The sequence below is a fragment of the Cyprinodon tularosa genome, unplaced genomic scaffold (genome assembly GCF_016077235.1).
Source record: "Cyprinodon tularosa strain WSP-4 unplaced genomic scaffold, ASM1607723v1 ctg457, whole genome shotgun sequence".
Classification (NCBI taxonomy): domain Eukaryota; kingdom Metazoa; phylum Chordata; class Actinopteri; order Cyprinodontiformes; family Cyprinodontidae; genus Cyprinodon; species Cyprinodon tularosa.
The window spans coordinates 1-7,446 of record NW_024039182.1 but is presented as its reverse complement, the minus strand read 5'-3'; the positions used below and the strand labels follow the sequence as shown (position 1 = coordinate 7,446).

The 7,446-nt window shown below is 38.8% G+C and overlaps 1 long non-coding RNA gene across 1 annotated transcript; it reads right to left on the bottom strand.

Moving 5' to 3' along the window:
- Nucleotides 1–1,632: 1,632 nt before the first annotated feature.
- LOC119793597 lies at nt 1,633–4,593 on the bottom strand. Its single transcript, XR_005282114.1, has 3 exons — nt 2,910–4,593; nt 2,522–2,621; nt 1,633–2,037 (listed from the first exon to the last, which is right to left on the bottom strand). It is a non-coding gene; the product is annotated as an uncharacterized LOC119793597 (long non-coding RNA).
- Nucleotides 4,594–7,446: the final 2,853 nt, after the last annotated feature.

The following is a 7,446-nucleotide window of genomic DNA, read 5'->3' as shown; positions in this document are numbered from 1 at the left end:
GGTGGGGCTGATATAGCCTAGTGTATGTCTCCAACTAATCCAGAGTAAGAATTCAAATAAACAATTGTACAATAAATACAATTTAACAGTAATGATTTAATTTACTATATAATAACAGTAACAGTGATGATTTGGGTCACTGTGACGGGGTTCTTTGGCCTCCAAGAATCCAGGCTCAGTCGGGTTACCGGTGTTGGTGATTTATTGTGCTGAAAAACTCAAAACAGGGTGCAAAAGAAACTAAACATATACAAGATACTCTGGGCCTCAGCCTCCCTCCAGTTACCAGCAAAGAAACAAAGAAACAACAGAAAACAGAAATGGCCGCTTTTCTTCCCACAGCCCTCATTAAATAGTTTAAGCCCCTCACCTCAGGCTCTCTTATTTCTGATTTCTTCTCATAAATCAGTTTTGCTCATATATTACCTCCACAAACAATTGATATACAAAAACAAATAACACAAATAACTTAATTCCTTTACACAGATTCATTGACTTATTCAATTACAGCAAACTTTTAAACATAAAATAAAAAAATTATAATAATCTGACAAACATTTAGATTACAAATAATAATCTGACAAACAACACGAGTCACGTGTTGGTGACGTCACTTCCGCATTCCAACAACTCTGGCGTTTTAACCGCTTACTGATCACACACACAATAAATAAGGATCTCACCGAATTTGATGGAAGCTGCATCTCGTTCGTTACGTTCGCCATCGTCCCTCTAATTGTCTGCACCTGCGCATTGGGTGCAGAAGCCTGTTAAAGGGCAGTATTTTCAGTGCCCCAAGACCATAAAATTCTGAGACGCTGATTGGCCATTAAATTATTAAATTGAGCTAGCAATAGTACATGATTAGCAGATTCTCTGAACATGTGGGGCAGTCTGATCAGCGCCCCAAGACAGAGACGGTAGGAGTCTGTCTGTGGAAATCCACAAATGAATGACAGTAGGTTGGGAAATGTAGTTTATATAATTTGTTTTGCTTAGGTACAAACTCTAGAGAGTAAAACTGACATTTATGAGTTAATTTGTAAAAATATATTTTAAGTTTCTCTCTTCTTATCAGGGAGGGCGGTGCCCCAGCGCCCCCTATGGGCCGGCCGCAACTGGCCTCCAGGACTCTGAGGCGTGCAGGGAAGATTGTGGCTGATCCCTCGCACCCCAGCCACAAACTATTTCAAACACTTCCCTCTGGAAGGAGGCGGTTGTCCATCATGACAAAAAAACTCCCGCCAAAAGAACAGTTTCTTCCCATCTGCTACCAGCCTTTTCAACAAGGCCCAGAGAAGCCCATGACATTGTAAATGCCTTTCTCCCTCCCTCGTTCAGGACCTTTAAACTATACCAACGTAGCATCTCCAACTCACACCCTACCTTGTATATAGTATATTGCATGTTTTATATTGCATATAGCTATGGATTCTGTATTCTGTATATATTTCTAATTTGTCTGTACCATCAACACCAAGTCAAATTCTTTGTAAGTGCAAACCTACTTGGCAATGAACCTGATTCTGATGATAGTTTTTATTATTTTTTTTTGCTTTTAAAAACTAAACCTTTTAAAGGTTAGAGGAGACGGTTATAAATACATAAATAGAGATTTGTCATTTCTTTTTAAAACTTGCTTTATGCTGGAGTGATGTATTTTAGTACAATGTTTTTATAATTTTAACCTGGTGAGAACTACTGTGGCAAAAATCAGAAACTCTTCAAATAAAAATGTATTAAAGAGAGGGAGATAGAAATACTTATGAAGCAGAATTTATATGTTGCAAATGTTGTTGATCAGGTTGGTAATCAGTTTGACCCTTTCCATTGTGTTTATGGCTCTTCTGTTTTCTGCTGTGATTCACTTCCTTGAAACAGCTTTAAAATTTTTTTGTCATGGAGGCTCTTCCACAAATTCTTCTCCATAATGTAGTCATGATTTGCGTAGAAAACGACTTTGGTTTTCAAAAACTTTTGAAAGTAGTAGTTGGAGTATTTTGCATAATCTTCTGTCATGAATCCATATGCATCCACCTAGGGATGACAGAAAAGAGAGAAAACAGAAAGAAGAGGTGAAGGATCAAGTAGAAAAAAGTAATCATTGCAGAATCACTGCAAATTTTTAAATTTTCTCCTAATGGGAATGGGAACAATTGGACTTCAAAAACAACTTGCGGGTTGTAATTTTTCACCAAGGTATTTATTTTATGTACATGTTCAACTGGTGCTGTTTTAGCTATCTGTGCTGATACTCGTCATATTCTTTTTTTGAGAAGAAAAAATAAGTATTATCAATACTTGACCATATTTCCTGCCTTAAGACAGGGTATTTTGAGGGAAAGCTTATAAGAGCAGGACAACTGTATACGAATGAAATCAGGTTATGTAACATGCCATTCAGATTATTTTATAGTAGTGAAATGGTCCTTAACATGAATGCTATGATTGTTAATTAACTTGACAGCCTCACCTCTATTTCAAATACCACTAGTGTGTACTATGATGAAGGTAGACCTACTGTGTCACAAATGTGCAGAGCCGTAAACAGAGCAAACGCCCCATTGGTTGGTCGGACAATGGCCCAGAACCCTTTATTAAGATTGACTGATTTTAAAAACCTGTGGGAAAAGAAAAGGTGTAAAGAAATAGAGATGTAAATGACGACCCATGAAAGAAATCCTAAAGAGAGATAAACATTTATCAGTCAAAAATCTCACTTAATTCCTTTTTTGTTGGATATGGAGACCATTGTAAAAACCTAAGTAGTTAAATTACAAAAATTATAAAAGGTTATTTTAGCAGGTTTTAGTTTATCTAACAGATTTTTGGTGTCACGTAAAGCTAAGATTAATTATTATTTAAAAAAAAGAAGTGTACATAAAGGATGTTTATTTGGAAAGACTGACCTGTTGCGTATATATCGCAGAAAGTCTTGGTGCAGGACATAAAAGCGGGTCTCATTGTACTGTCCTGAATAGTAGTTCCTAGCACTGCAGAGTGAAAACATAAAAGATGCTGATAACAAGAACAGAATGCTGAAAACTTTCTCTCAATAAAAGAAGATAATGCAAACATTACTAAACCTATTTTGGGCTAAAGCGATTTCTCAAATGATTCCATTACAAATACCTCCTGCTGAGAAAAAATAATGCCTGCTTCTCTTAACTCTGATTACTCCATAACGTTCAGGGGCCGAATATATTTTAAGGATGCTACATCGGTCACAGAACATACTTCCATCGGTGGGAGACGATAGATAACAAGACAACAATACAGTTTATTCCGAGGTTATAACCAAAAGCTTGAACAGGGAGTAAACAGCCAGACCACCAGGTCATGCTGTGGCATATTTGTGTGTTTTGATGGAGGCATTCTGATGGCATAGAAGTTATTATGAATGTAAGTTTTCGTTTTAGGCAAAAAAGAGGTGGTGTATACATATCTGATGCTTTATATCTCAAAGAAATATTGATTAATACTAAAGCTAAAGCCTTTAAATGCTGGTTGTCTTCTGTAGTTTAACCTGGTAGAATTATCTCAGTGTAACCATGAGAATAAATCAAAGGTATTTTTACAGGGTTTTGTAAAAATGTCTGCCAACACAAGTAAAATCTCAACCAATGTCCAATGATCATAAACAAAAAATGTGTGCAGTTTACAAAACATCTCTTGGGACTTTTAATGAGTTGTGAGCTTTGATCTCTCAACAATAAGCGTTTCAGCAACAAACTCTAAAAAGGTAGTGTAGGATGAATGAGATGAAAACTAACTCATGCCCACTGCTGTTTGTGCAAGATTTAAAATTCTATAGGCTGGCTTGGGTAAATATACAGTACCATACATTGACCACAGGTGTGCAAATAACTTTTTAAAATTTAGATTTTCTCTCCAATGAATGAGTTCAATCAAGTTAAAGCAGGCGTTAAGCATATTTGTTTTGTTTGAGCAAAGACATGTTTATCAGCATCCGGTCGCTGTGTGATGTAATAAAGTCAGTGCCTGCGAGTGCCACCGCCATTTTCTTCATATGTGTCTAATACACGGCTGACTCTGGAGGAGTTAAGGAGTGCCAGCCAATGGAGAAGATGTCGTCCAGTGTTTCTCTCATGCTAAGCTAGTCCATAAAGTTTATCACTGTTTACCCAAAGTAAAATGCAAGTGCTGCTGTGCAGGAATGGCGAATATCCCCACAGCAGGCCTAGCCTGGGTCACCCAGTCTAATGGGAAGATGAAACAAGGACCTTCTATGCCATTTTAGCACTATGGGTATGGGGGGAATCAGCGTTAAGTTGGTTAAGAACTGCTTAAAAAGGTGCCAACAACAGATCGGGGGTTGATGTGCTGACAATAACAAGGTAACATTTTAAGCCTTGAGATTTTCTGCCAAAAAATATGCATCAAAATGAAACAACTCCACAGTAAACAATTAACAAACTTTTGTAAAGCTAACACAAAAAGTATTTTTTCAAGTCAAAGCCATATTGTTGATTCTTAATTTTTTGTAATAAAACAGTAATTTATAGGTCTCTTTAGAGAGCTTCAACCCATACACAGAACACCTCTGACTTAAACAATTGATTTTTTTTTTAAATATAATTAGATTTGATTGAAAGAACAAATGTCTCATCATCGGGATTTGCTCCGTGATCAGAGGAAATGTTACTTGGCGCAGAACAGTGGTGAAAATTGGAAGTTCAGTTTAATATAATACAACTCTGTGAATAGTTCCGTCTGAAATGAATGAAAATAGTTGTTTTAATGGTTATTGAGTCAGATATGTGGCGGTAATGTTTGATTTATCTAAAGGTTTTTATCTGTTACTGTGTAAATGAGTTTGGCTGTAATTAAAGGACAGATTCTAATAGATCTGCAGAGTGGGAACTATAAATCTGATAGGAGTTTAATTTTTTTATTGTTGTTTTGCACAATATGCTTAACTAAGTATTTTTTGTTGTTGAATATTAGAGATTTTGCAGATGTATTTTGTAGATACATTGTTTAGATTTACTTATATATTTCTAACCCTTTTATAGAATTGAATAGAAAATCCCTTTGCTGTCCCACAATGGGCAAATTTACAGCAGCAGAAAGATTAGTGAAAATGGTCACACAAGGGTGTACCTTTGAAAAATGTATAAGAATAACATAATAGGGAAGAGTTAAAATATAAACAATACAATTCTGTAAAGTGTTTTAACAATATAAAACTGGAGAATTAATAACCAATATGCAGCTATGGACATTTTTACAGTAATGGATATTTGAAAATAGCAGCAACATCAGAGATGTGCAAAATGACAGCAGCAGGTTATTTAACTGACTACCGTATTTTCACGACTATAAGGCGCACTTAAACGTCTTTTTTCCCCCTCAAAATGTGAGGAGACCACCTCATTGAGGAGATGATGAAAGAGTGGCTGAATGTAAGGAGACCAGGTGTTTTTTTTCCACTCATCACCATCGCTGTTAATATGTAACTCCATGCGTGCCCATCTCACAGCTGATGTGAAAAACATGGGGAAACAAATTAACGCTGTGCTCGCTGTTCAACCGCTCGACATCGGTGTGAACCGGACCCAGCAGGTGCAGCAGAAGCAGCGAGTTTACATGCAAAGTCAATGGTTGACGCGCTTATAGGTGCAGCAAAAGGTCCCGCAGCGCGTTTTTGAGCAGCAGGCGCAGCGCGTCGGGAGCGTTTAAGCATCTGACGCACCGCCAACGCGCTGCTGCTGCTCGAGATGGAAAAATTGAAGTTTTGCTGCTGGACGCGCCGCATCAACCAATCAGAGAAGCTGATCTGGGAGCTGACAGCGAGACAGACACAGCGCTCTGATGACATTAACGCAAATGAAAAAGGCTGGAGATGATGAAAGCGTGGCTGAGGCAGGTGTATGTGAGGAGACCAGGTGCTTTTTTCCACGCATCACCATCGCTGCGTGCCCATCTCACAGCCGATGTGAAAAAAAAGGTGAATCAAATGAACGCTGTGCTCGCCGTTATCCCGGGGGTCTGACAAAGGAACTTCAACTGCTCGACATCGGTGTGAAGCGGCCGTTCAAAGTAAGGCCGCGAGCGGCGTGGGAGCGATGGATGACAGACGGAGAACACAGTTTCAGGATAAGTGGAAGGCAGCCCCGGGCAATTAACGCCACAGTTTGCGGATGGATTGTAGATGCTTGGACTAACGTGTCTGCTGGCTCTGTTGTTCAAGCTTTCGCAAAAGCCGGCATTATTTCTGAGGAGCCGCGCTGCGCGGAAAGTGACTCTGACAGCGAAGAAGGGGAAATTGGCATGTCTGATTTAGCGCAGCTGTTTAATTCAGAAACAGAGGATGATGACTTTGATGGGTTTGATTAATACTTTGTAATAAATACATGAATAAAGCACAATCATACTCAGTTTTGCTCCCGCTCTATTTTTCTACCTGAAAACTTAATTCAACAGCAGCCTCTGGGCAGGGTCTCCTCTGGTTTCACCGCGGTGACTGGCAGGTGTTTTTTCATCTAAATAATCTAAATCTTGCAGCTATATTTGCTGTGATCAGTGGGAATAAAGTAGTTTTAATATGTTTTTAAGTGAGAAAGGCCACCTGAAAACTTAATAATTGCAGTCAGTTCATCCAGATTATTATCGTGCCTATACTATTTCTGTCGGAGGCGCTCAGCCCCCCACATACCAGCGGTGCACCGACAGTAGAAATCCCTTCAACAGCAGCCTCACCGCGGCGGCTGGCAGGTGTTTTTCATCTAAACAATTTAAACTGCAGGCACCAGGATACCGGCAATAAAAGCGAACATATTCCTTCGGCAGGTTTCAGGATTTTAAGTTAATTTAGGAGTCATCACAGCGCTCTGTCATCTGCGATGTGTCTGTCTCACGGCCAGCTCCCAGGTTTGATTAATACTTTGTAATAAATACATGAATAAAGCACAGTCATACTCAGTTTTGGGCCCGCTGTATTTTTAAATATGCAGTAGAGGTATTTACCTGTATATAAAAAACGCGCCCTATAGTCCGGTGCGCCTTATGTGTGTGTTAAATACAGAAATGGCACACATAACTGAGAGTGCGCCTTTTAGTACGGTGCGCCTTATGGTCGTGAAAATACGGTAAGGTTTCTATCATTACATTTGATTTGATTTGTTCCTGCTCCCGGTGGTTGGAACATTTATTCCACTCTGGATTCTTGTGAGTGTAGTCTTTGTTCACTTTAACTTTAAAAAAAATAAATAAATAAACAGTTTTGAAAACCTCGGTATTCATTCTTTTCCTGCTTTATGTGTCAACTTTCACGGTTGCTAATGTAACCAGGTTAATTTAACTCTCACACCCTACAAATGGAGCTGCAGCAACCTGCACAGCTCCTTCAACTCAACTCATTTATGATGTAGAGCTTAGCCACAAGGGGGCAGCAGATGATCAGTCATCCTACTCCAAAGGCGA